Genomic DNA, 12124 nt, shown 5'->3' with positions numbered 1-12124 from the left:
GCTTGTTAAGCACTTACTATATTCCAAGCACAGGGCTAGGCTCTGGGGTAGATTGAAAATTGAACAGAGTCCATGTTTCAGATGGGGCTCACAGTCTAAATTGTAAGGAGAACAGGTATTGTTATAGGTACTTGTTAAGCACATAGTGTGTTCCTTGTAATACTACTACTACTACTACTACTACTACTACTACTACTACTACTACTAATAATAATAATAATAATAATAATAATGGTATTGGTTATGTGCTTACTAGGTGCCAGGCACTGTACTAAGCACTGGAACTGTTCTAAGTGATGGGGGTGATACAAGATTGGACATAGCCCATGTCCCACATGGAGCTCACAATTCTAAGTAGAATGGAGAACCGGTATTTCTTTTTACTGATACTTGTTAAACACTTAAGTACGTGCCTAGTACTGTTCTTAAGCACTGGGAGAGATACAAGATGATAATAATGATGATGGCAATTGTTAAGCACTTACTATATGCCAAGCACTGTTCTAAGCACTGGGGTATATACAAGGTAATCAGGTAGTCCCATGTGGGGCTCACAGTCTTAATCCCCACTTTACAGATGAGGTAACTGAGACACAGAGAAGTTAAGTGGCTTGTCCAAGATCATACAGCAGACAAGTAGCAGAAGCGGGATTAGAGCCTATGTCTTCTGACTCCCAAGCCTGTGCTCCTTCCACTAAACCATGCTGTTTCTCTAATAATCAGATTGGACATAGACCCTCTCCCACATAGGGCTCACAGTTTATGTAGCAAGAAGAAAAGGTCATTAATCACTATTTGCAAGCGCAGGAACTGTGGCCAGAGAAATTATATGACTGGCCCAAGGTCTCACAGCAGGCCACACTGCAAGCTAGTGATAGAGCTGTAATTAAAACTCTGTCTCTTGGTCTAGGTATCTCCTTGAATTTTGTTTGGTCTCTGTGCTTCTGTCTCCCTGCCTCTGTTTCTCTGCATCTGCCTGCCTTTACGTCACCCTGATGCTTCGTGTTTACCTTTCTGTTTATTTGGGAGAGGAGAGTGGTGGTCTGTCAGATATGAAGGGAGAGGGCGTTCTAAGGCAGATAAGTTAGGGTGACTAGATAAATAAGCGGAGTTGCAGTATCTCAATCGTTACAAACATTTAAGAACAGGGAAGGTTCCCAGGAGAATAAATCAGTTTGTGTGCTTGTCTTCATTCCAGGCCAAAGGCAGAAGAAAGAGGAATCTGAGAGGTCCGATACAACCTAAACATTTCACTTTTCCTGTTTTTTTCTCGGGGTGATACTCTACTGTTTTCTTGGTACACTCAGGTAACTCTCAGAACACATGGCCAATCATACAGTTGTGACAGAATTCCTCCTGCTGGGTTTCTCGGAGGTCCGGGAGCTGCAGCTGGTCCACGACACGCTGTTCCTTCTGGTCTACCTGATGTCCCTGAGGGGAATCTCCTCATCGTCGCCTTCACTGCCCTCGACCGGCGCCTCCGCACCCCCATGTACTTCTTCCTCAGGAACCTGTCCCTCATCGACCTCTGCCTCATCTCCGGCACTGTCCCCAAATCCATCCTCAACTCCCTGATCAACAACAGGTCCATCTATTTCAGAAGCTGTGTGGCCCAGGTCTTTTTGTCGATTCTGTTTGGTGGTTCAGAGCTGTCCATCCTCACGGAGATGTCCTATGACCGCTACACCACCAACTGCCGCCCCCTGCGCTACGACCTCATCATGGCCCGAGAGGCCTGTGGAAAGATGGCTGCCGTGTCTTGGCTCAACGGAGGGCTTTTGGTGATGATGTACTCAGTCGGGACGTTTGTATTAAGCCTCTGTGAGTCCAACGTGATCCAGGAGCTCTTCTGTGACGTCGCCTCCTTACTGAAGATCTCTTGTTCAGAAATACAGGTTGACATTGACATCAGTGTGACTGTAGGTATCGGCTTTAGTTTCGTCTCCTTCATCTCCATCGTCATCTCCTACGTCCACATCTTCTCGGCCGTGCTGAGGTTCCCGTCCACCGAGAGCCGGCCTAGGCCTTCTCCACCTGCCTGCCCCACCACGCCGTCGTCACCCTTTTCCTCTTGACTGGAATCTTCACCTACCTCAAACCCGTGTCAGACTCCCCGTCGACGCTGGAACTGCTGGTGTCCGTGTTCTACACCGTGGTGCCCCCCACTCTGAACCCGCTCATCTACAGCCTGAGGATCAGGGACATGAAGGCCGCCTTGAGGAACGTTTGTGGCTGAAACCCATTTCTCTTGTCCGCTCTCCCCTCTGCTTCGACCCTGAAATTGATTGTGTACCCCTTAAACACTTCGTTACTTACCCCAGCTCCACGATACTTGTATAAATAGTCTCATGCTCTACTATTTTCCCTAACCCGTATCTGCTTTAATGTCCGTCTCCCCCTCTAGACTGTAAGCTTCTTGAGGGCAAGTATCATGTCTACCAACTCCTTAGCGTTGTACTCTCCCAAGTGCTTAGTACAGTGGTCTGCGAACAGTAGGTGTTCAATAAAAAGCCATTGATTGATTGATTGCTGTCCCAATCCCCAACAATGCATATGGACAGGGAGCCACAAAGCTTAGAGGGGACGATGGGAGAGACAAAGAAGGAGAAGGGCGATGAGCAGACACCGGAAACCAAGGGTGGAGTGGTCAGCAGATGATGAGAGTCTACTGTGGGGCTGGTGGTGCCACAAATACAGGGCAGCCCGGTGGTAGGGGTGTAGAGTAGGAGGATTACCCAGAAATCATTGCTACAGGAAATGGGCCACAATCAGACGCAATTAGAGGACCAGCTAGAACAGATCCTAGGTCAGAATTGTCAAGGAGGAAAGCAAGATTTAGAGGGAAAGAATATAACCCTAATTTTTTCAATGGTACTTGTTAAGTGCTTATTGTGTTTCAAGCACAGTACTAAATGACGGGATAAGAGAAGAAGCATGGTCTAGTGGGTAGAACACAGGCCTGGGAATCGAAACCAGCTGACCTGACACTTGTCTTCTATACGAGCCTGGGAAGTCACTTCACTTTTCTTTGTCTCAGTTGCCTCATCTGTAAAATGGGAATTAAGACTGTGAGCCCCATATGGGACAGGAACTGTGTCCATCCTGATTAACCTCTGCCTGGAACAGAGCTTAGTACAGTGCCTGGGGCATAGTAAATGTTAAACAAATACCATTAAAAAGATATTAATGATAAATAGATATCAAGCCACTGAGCAGACAGGTGGTGGAGCTGGAATTAATAATAATAATGATATTCATTCATTCATTCATTCATTCAATTGTATTTATTGAGCACTTACCCTGTTCAGAACACTGTACGAAGCTCTTGGAAAGTGCAATTAAGCACTAAAGAGAGACAATCCCTGCCCACACACGGCTTACAGTCTAGAAGCCTGACATCAAAACAAGTAAACAGACATTAATGTAAATATAATTATAGATATGTATATGTACAGACAATTGCTGTGGGGCTGGGGGGTGAGTAGAGCAAAGACAGCTAGTCGAGAGGACAGGGAGGGAAGGGGGAGCTTAGTCTGGGATGATAATGATAATATTTGTAGTATTTGTTAAATGCTACTATGTACCAGGCACTTTACTAAGTGCCCGGGTGGTTATAAGAAAATCCCTTCTAAATCACCTTGCCCTTGTATTCCTACTAAAACACAGCCCATGCACTCTGCTCCTCTAATGCCAGACTACTCACTGTACCTAGATCTCATCCATCTCCCTTTCGATCCCTAGCCTACATCCTGCCTCTGGCCTGGAACGCCCTCCCGCTTCGTGTTCAACAGCCAATTACTATCCCCACCTTCAAAGCCATAATGAAGGCGCATCCCCTCCAAGAGGCTTTTCCTGATTAAACCCTCTTCTCCCACTGCTTTCTGCATCGCCCTTGCAGTTGGATTTGCAAGCTTTATTCACTCCATCCTCTGCCCCACACACCTATGCCTATATCTGTCATTTGTTTATTGGTATTAATGTCTGTCTCCCCTTCTAGACAGGTAAGCTCTTTGAGGAAAGGGAATATTTCTACCAACTCTATTATATTGTAGTCTCCCAAAATGCTTAGTACATTGCCTTGCACATAGTAAGCGCTTAATAAATATGATTGATTGATTGATTGCTACTACTCTCCAAACGGCCAAACATTGTTGCATCCTAAAATGGGTTCTGTACCAGATCTCCCAAAAATGGCTTCTGGTCATACTTGCCACCAGAGTCTGCAATAAAGTTCTGGAATTTCATACAGTACCCATCCACTGACCTACTGCTATTCCTTAGAACAAGATCCATGAGCAGTTTGGCCCACTTAGATTTCATTCCTACAACCATTCTCTACGCCCCTCCTCTACACTCCCCCCATTTAAAAAATGCTATTTGTTAAGTGCTTACTGTGTACCAAGCACTGTATTAAGCATTGGAGTAGATATAAAATAATCATATCTCACATGGGACTCACAGGTATTGAATCCCCATTTTTCAGAGGAGGGAACTGAGGCACAGGGAAGTGAAGTGACTTGCACAAGGTCACATTCATTCAGTCAGTCAGTCATATTTATTGAGCGCTTACTATGTGCAGCGCACTGTATTAAGCGCTTGAGAAGTACAAGTTGGCAACATATAGAGGCAGTCCTTAACCAACGACGGGCTCACAGTCTAGAAGGGGAAGACAGAGAACAAAACAAAACATGTGGACAGGTGTCAAGTCATCAGAATGAATAGAAATAAAGCTAGATGCACATCATTATCAAAATAAATAGAATAGTAAATATGTACAAGTTAAATAAATAGAGTAATAAATTTGTACAAACATATATACAGGTGCTGTGGGAAGGGGAAGGAGGTAGGACGGGGGCATGGGGAAAAAGAGAGGCCTCCTGGAGGAGGTGAGCTCTCAGTAGGGTTTTGAAGGGAGGAAGAGAGCTAGCTTGGCATACATGAGGAGGGAGGGCATTCCAGGCCAGGGGGAGGACGTGGGCCGGGGATCAACATAGGGACAGGTGAGAACGAGGTACAGTGAGGAAGTTAGTGGCAGGGGAGTGGAGGGTGTGGGCTGGGTTGTAGGAGAGGAGGGAGGTGAGGTAGGAGGGGGCGAGGTGAAGACGAGAGTGAGGAATTTTTGCTTGATGCGTAGGTTGACAGGCAGCCACTGGAGATTTTTGAGGAGGGGAGTAACATGCCCAGAGCGTTTCTGCACAAATATGATCCGGGCAGCAGCGTGAGGTATAGACTGAAGTGGGGAGAGACAGGAGGATGGGAGATCAGAGAGGAGGCTGATGCAGTAATCCAGTCGGGATAGGATGTGTTATGGAGGTGAGACCGGCAGGCTTTGGTGACGAATTGAATGTGAGGGGTGAACCAGAGAGTGGAATCAAGGGTAACACCAAAATTGAGGGTTTGTGAGACGGGAAGTATGGTAGTGCCTTCTACAGTGACGGGAAAGTCAGGGAGAGGGCAGGGTTTTGGAGGGAAGGGAAGGAGTTCAGTCCTGGACATATTGAGTTTTAGATGGAGGGCGGACATCTAGATGGAAATGTCCTGAAGGCAGGAGGAGACCCGAGCCTGAAGGGAGGGAGAGAGAGCAGCGGCAGAGATGTAGATTTGGGTGTCATTAGCGTAGAGTTGATAGTTGAAGCCGTGGGAGCGAATGAGTTCACTTACGGAATGAGTGTAGATAGAGAACAGAAGGGGACCAAGAACTGACCCTTGAGGAACCTCTACAGTAAGGGGTGGCAGGGGGAGGAGGAGCCCGCAAAGGAGACTGAGAATGAACGGCCAGAAAGATAAGAGGAGAACAAGGAGAAGACGGAGTCTCTGAAGCCAAGATTCGTTAGCGTGTTGAGGAGAAGAGAGCTGAAGAGAAATCCCTTGCCCCAACCAATCCACGCCCCACTCAATGGGGGGTGGGCCAGGAGGTGATGTGAGGGCACCCTCTGTTGGACGAGCCCCGGAGCTGCAGGAAGGTCCCCCGCTCCAGCAGATCCCTACACTCCACTCTGTTGAGGAGATGGGGGACACGGTAAGAGCAGGGAGGGCGTCCTCTGCTGGCCGAGATCGTGAGTGGCAGGAGAATTCCCGACCCCAGCCAGTCCCCAAGCACTAGTTGATTGGGGGGAATGGAAGGAGCGGCGAGGGCGACCTGTGCTGGCCCACACAGAGCACTGCAGTTCGTACCAGGGCCCCAGCCAATCCCTGCACTCCACTGAATGGCGTGTGGGCCGTGAAGACCTGCGAGGGCGCCTTCTGCTGGCCAAGCGCAGGAGCTGCAGGAATATCCCCAGCTCCATCCTATCCCCATGATCCACTCATTTAAGGAGAGGGGGGAAACGGGAAGAGCTGTGAGGGCGTCCCCTGCTGGCCGCACTCGCGAGCTGCTGGAGAGTCCCCACCCTAACCACTCCTCAAGCACCAGTAGATTGGGTGGAACGGGAGGAGCTGCGAGGTCGCCCCCTGCTGGCCGACCTGGCGAGCTGCAGGAGTATCCCCTAACCCAGCCAATCCCCCAGGACCAGTTGACTTGGAGGGGACCTGAGAAGCTGAGGGAACGTCCTCTGCTGATCGATTCTACAAGCTGCAGGGGAATATCAGGTCCTAGCCAATCCCCGCACTATACTAATATGGGGACGACGGGATTAACTGCGAGGGTGCCATCAGCGGGCCGGGCCCGCGAGCTGCAGAAAAATCCCTTGCCAAAACCAATCCGCGCCCCACTGAATTGCGAGTGTGCCGTGAGGTGATGCGCGGGCGCCCTCTGTTGTCCGAGCCCAAGAGCTCCAGGACGGTCACCTGCTCCGGTAGATCCCTATTCTCCACTCATTTAAGGAGGGGTGGGGGGGAACGGAAACAGTTGCGAGGGCGACCTCTGCTGAACGAGCTCGCGAGCTTCAGGAGAATCCCAGACGCCAGCCAATTCACAAGCCCCAGTTGATTCCGGGGAACGAGAGGAGCTGCGAGGGCGCCCTCTTCTGGCTCACACGGAGCACTGCAGGTCGGGCCACGGCCCCAGCCAATCCCCGCACTCAACTGAAAATCGTGTTGGCCGTGAGGAGCTGCGAGGGCGCCCTCTGCTGGCCGAGCCCAGGAGCTGCAAGAATGTCCCCGGCTCCAACCGATCCCCACTCTCCACTCATTTAAGGAGAAGGGGGAAAACGGGAAGAGCTGCGAGGGAGTCCTCTGCTGGCCGAGCTCGCGAGCTGCCGGAGAATCCCTGACCCCAGCCAATCCACAAGCCCCAGTTTACTGGGGTGAAAGGGTTGAGCTGCGAGGGCGCCCCCTGCTGGCCGACCTCGCAAGCTGCAGGTGTGTCCCCGACCCCAGCCAATCCCCAAGCAACTGTTGCTTCGGGGTAACGGTAGGAGATTGTAGTGCGCCCCCAGCTGACCGACATCGAACTTCAGGAGAAACCACAACCTCACCCGTCCCCAAGCACCGTTTGATTTGAAGGGGTAGCGAGAAGTTGAGAAGGCGCCCTCTGCTGACCGAGTCTTAGAGCTGAAGGGGAATACCCGCTCCCCTCACTACCTTAATTTGGGGGCGACAGATTCACTGCGGGGGCGCCATTTGCTGGCCGGGCGCGAGAGCTGCAGAGAAATCCCTTGCCCAAACCAATCCGCGCCCCACTGAATGGAGGGTGGGCCGGGAGGTGATGCGCGGGCACCCAATGTTGGCCGAGCCCCGGAGCTGCAGGACGGTCTCCGGCTCCAGCAGATCCTAGGCTCCACTCAGTTGAGGAGGGGGGAAACCGTAAGACCTGCGAGGGTGTCCCCTGCTGGCCGACCTCGAGAGCTGCAGGAGTATCCCCGACCAAAGACAATCCCCAAGCACCATTTGCTTTGGTGGAACGGGAGGAGGTTTTAGTGCGCCCCCTGCTGGCCGACTTTGCGAACTTCAGGAGAATCCCCAAACTCAGACGATTCTCAAGGACCGGTTGATTTCCAGGGGTCGGGAAAAGCTGAGAGGGCGAACTCTGCTGACCGAGTCTAAGAGCTGCAGGAAAATACCCGGTCCCCTCCAATCCCCGGACAACACTAATTTGGGGGCGACGGGATTAACGGCGAAGGCGCCATCAGCTGGCCGGGTGCGCAATCAGCAGAGAAATCCCTTGCCCCAACTAATCCGCGCCCTACTGAATGGGGCGTTGGCCGTGAGGTGATGTGAGGGCGCCATCTGTTGGCCGATCCCAGGAGCTGCAGGACGGTCCCCGGCTCCAACAGATCCCTCCGCTCCACTCAGTTGAGGAGAGGGGGGGAAAAGGTAAGAGCTGCGAGAGAGTCCTCTACTGGCCGATTTCGCGAGCTGCAGGGGAATCCTGGACCCCAGCCAATTCCCAAGCACCAGTTGACTGGGGGGAATGGGGGGAGCTGCGAGGGCGCCCTCTGCTGGCTCACAGAAAGCACTGAATGTCGGGCCACGGCCCCAGCCAATCTCCGCATTCCACTGAAAATCTCGTTGGCCGTGAGGAGCTGCGAGGGCGCTAGCCGACCCCCACTCTCCACTCATTTAAGGAGAGGGGGGGAACGGGAAGAGCTTCGAGGGAGTCCTCTGCTGGCCGAACTCGGGAGCTGCCGGAGAATCCCTGACCCCAGCCAATCCACATGCCCCAGTTTATTGATGTGAAAGGGTGGAGTTGCGAGGGCACCCCCTGCTGGCCGACCTCGCGAGATGCAGGTGTATCCCCGACCCTAGCCAATCCCCAAGCAACAGTTGCTTGTGGGTAACGGGAAGAGAGTTTAGTGCGCCACCAACTGGCCGACATCTCGAACTTCAGGAGAATCTGCAACCTCATCCGTCCCCAAGCACCGTTTGATTTGAAGGGGTAGCGTGATGGTGAGAAGGCTCCCTCTGCTGACCGAGTCTAAGAGCTGAAGGGGGCTCTAATTTGGGGGTGACGGATTCACTGCGAGGGCACCATTCGCTGGCCGGGCCCTCGAGCTGCAGATAAATCCCTTGCCCAAACCAATCCGCGCCCCACTGAATGGGGGGTGGGCTGGGAGGTGATGCACGGGCACCCTATGTTGGCCGAGCCCAGGAGCTGCAGGACGGTCCCCGGCTCCAGCAGATCTCTAGGTTCCACTCAGTTGAGGAGAGGGGGGAAACGGTAAGAGCTGCGAGGGCTTCCTCTGCTGGTCGAGGTCACGAGCTGCAGGAGAATCCCTGACCACAGCCAATCCCCAAGCACCAGTTGATTTTGGGGAAAGGGAGGAGCTGCGATGGCGCCCTCTGCTGGCGCACACAGAGCACGGCAGGTCGGTCCACGGCCCCAGACAATCCCCACACTCCACTGAATCTCATATGTCCGTGAGGAGCTGCGAGGGCTCCCTCTGGTGGCCGAGCCCAGGAGCTGCAGGAATGTCCCCGGCTCCAGCCGATCCCCACGCTCCACTCATTTAAGGAGAGACGTGGGGGAATGGGAAGAGCTGTCAGGTCGTCCTCTGCTGTCCGAGCTCGCAGGCTGCAGGAGAATCCCCAACACCAACCACTCCCCAAGCACCTGTAGATTTGGTTTAATGGGAGGAGTTGTGAGTACGCCACCTGCTGGCCGACTTGGCGAGCTTCAGGAGAAAACCCGCCCTCAGCCGAACCCCAATCACCAGATGATTTGGAGGGGCGGGAGAAACTGAGAGGGCGTCTTCTGCTGATCGAATCCAAAAGCTGCAGGGGAATCCCAGGCACCAGCCAATCGCCACACGCCAGTGATTTGGGGGTGAAGGGAGAAACTGAGAGGGCGCAATCTGCTGGTAGGTCCCGTGAGCTGCAGGGAAATCCCTTGCCCCAACAAATCCGCGCCCCACTGAATTTGGTGGTGAAGGGAAGACCTGCCAGGGCGTCCTCTGCTGGCCGAGCTCGCGAGCTGCCGGAGAATCCCCGACCTCAGCCAATCCACAAGCCCCAGTATGTTGGGGGGAATGGGAGGAGCTGCGAGGGCGCCCTTTGCTGGCTGGCCTCGCTAGCTGCAGGAGTATCCCCGACCCCAGCCAATCCCCATGCACCAGTTGCTTGGGGGGGAACGGGAGGACCTTTTAGTGCGCCCCCTGCTGGCCGACTTCGTGAACTTCAGGAGAATCCCCAACCGCAGCTGATCTCCAAGCCCCGGTTAATTTGGAGGGGTCGGGGAAGCTGAGAGGGCGCCCTCTGCTGACTAAACCTTAGAGCTGCAGGGGAATACCCGGTCCAAGCCAATCCCCACACTACACTAATTTTGGGGCCACGGGATTAACTGCGAGGGCGCCGCCTGCTGGCCGGGCTCGCGAGCTGCAGAGAGCTTCCTTGCCCCAACCAATCCGCTCCCCACTGAATGGGGGGTGGGCCGGGAGGTGCTGAGAGGGCACCCTCTGTTTCCCGAGTCCATGAGCTGCAGAGAAATTCCTTGCCCCAACCAATCCGCGCCCCACTGAATTGGTGAGGGGAAAAGAGGACCAGCAAGAGCACTCTTTGCTGGCCGAGCCCAAAACTTGCAGGAGGATCCCCGGCCTCAGCCGATCCCCACGTTCCACTATTTTATGGAGGGGGGGGAACGCAAAGAGCTGCGGGAGCGTCCTCTGCTGGCCGAGCTCGCGAGCTGCAGGAGAATCTTCGACCCCAGCCAATCCCTGCACCACACTAATTTGGGGGAGACGGGAGTAACAGCGAGGGTGCCATCTGCTGGCCTGGCCCGTGAGCTGCAAAGACATCCCTTGCCCCAAACAATCCGCAATGCAGGTCGGGCCACGGCCCCAGCCAATCCCCCCACTCCACTGAATGAGGAGGTGAGCCGGGAGGTGATACGAGAGCGCCCCCTTTTGGCCGACACCAGGAGCTGCAGGACGGTCGCTGGCTACAGCAGATCCTTACGCTCCACTCAGTTCACGAGACGGGGACAACAGTAAGTGCTGCGAGGGCGTCCTCTGCTGGACGAGCTCACGAGCTGCAGTTGAATCCCCGACCCCAGCCAATCCCCAAGCACTATTTGATTGGAGTGAAAGGGTGGAGCAGCGAGAGCGCCCTCTGCTGGCCCACACAGAGCACTGCAGGTCGGGCCACGGCCCCAGCCAATCCCCTCCCTCCACTGAAAAGCGTGTTGGCGGTGAGGAGCTGCGAGGGCGCCCTCTGCTGACCGAGACTAGAAGATGCAGGAATGTCCCCCGCTCGAGCTGATCCCCACGCTCCACTCATTTAAGGAGAGGGGGGAAACGGGAAGAGCTGCGAGGGCGTCCTCTGCTAGCCGAGCTCGCCTGCTGCAGGAGAACCCCCGACTCCAACCACTTCAAAAGCATCAGTTGATTGGGTTGAAATGGGAGGAGCTGCGAGGGCGCCCCTGCTGGCCGACCTCGCGAGCTTAAGGAGAAACACCGACTTCAGAGGATCCCCAAGCACCAGTTGATTTGGAGGGGTGGGAGTAGATGAGAGGGCGTCTTCTGCTGATCGAGTCCAAGAGCTGTAGGGGAATCCAATGCCCCAGCCAATCCCTGCACTCCAGTGATTTGGGGGCGACGGGAGAAACTGCGAGGGCGCCATCTGCTGGCCGGGCCCGTGAGCTGCAGGGAATCCCTTGCCCCAACCAATCCGAGCCCCACTGAATTGGGGGGGAGAACGGAAGAACTGCCAGGGCGTCCTCTGCAGGCCGAGCTCGCGAGCTGCAGGAGAATTCCCGACCCCAGATATTCCACAAGCAATAGTTTATTGAGAGGAACGGGAGGAGGTTTTAGTGCGTCCCGTGCTGGCCGACCTCGTGAATTTCAGCTGAATCCCCGCCGTCAGCCGATCCCGAAATACCGGCAATGTTACGGAGCTGAGACCAACAGGTTTTGGTGACGGCTTGGATGTGAGGGGTGAATGAGAGAGCGGAGTCGAGGATGACACCAAGGTTGCGGGCTTATGAGACGGGAAGGATGGTAGTGCCATCAACAGAGATGGGAAAGTACACCTATTTGCGGGCGACGGGAGGAACAGAGAGGGCGCCATCTGCTGGCCGGGCCCGCGAGCTGCAGAGAAATCCCTTGCCCCACCCAATCCGCATCCCACTGAGTGGTGGCTGGGCCGGGAGGTGATTAGAGGGCGCCGTCTGTTGGCCGTGGCTAGGAGCTGCATGATGGTCCCATGCTCAGGCAAAACCCTAAGCTCCACACAGTTGAGGAGAAGGGGGCGG

Source organism: Tachyglossus aculeatus, chromosome 4, assembly GCF_015852505.1.
Source record: "Tachyglossus aculeatus isolate mTacAcu1 chromosome 4, mTacAcu1.pri, whole genome shotgun sequence".
NCBI classification, from domain to species: domain Eukaryota; kingdom Metazoa; phylum Chordata; class Mammalia; order Monotremata; family Tachyglossidae; genus Tachyglossus; species Tachyglossus aculeatus.
This window is presented reverse-complemented; position numbering follows the sequence as displayed.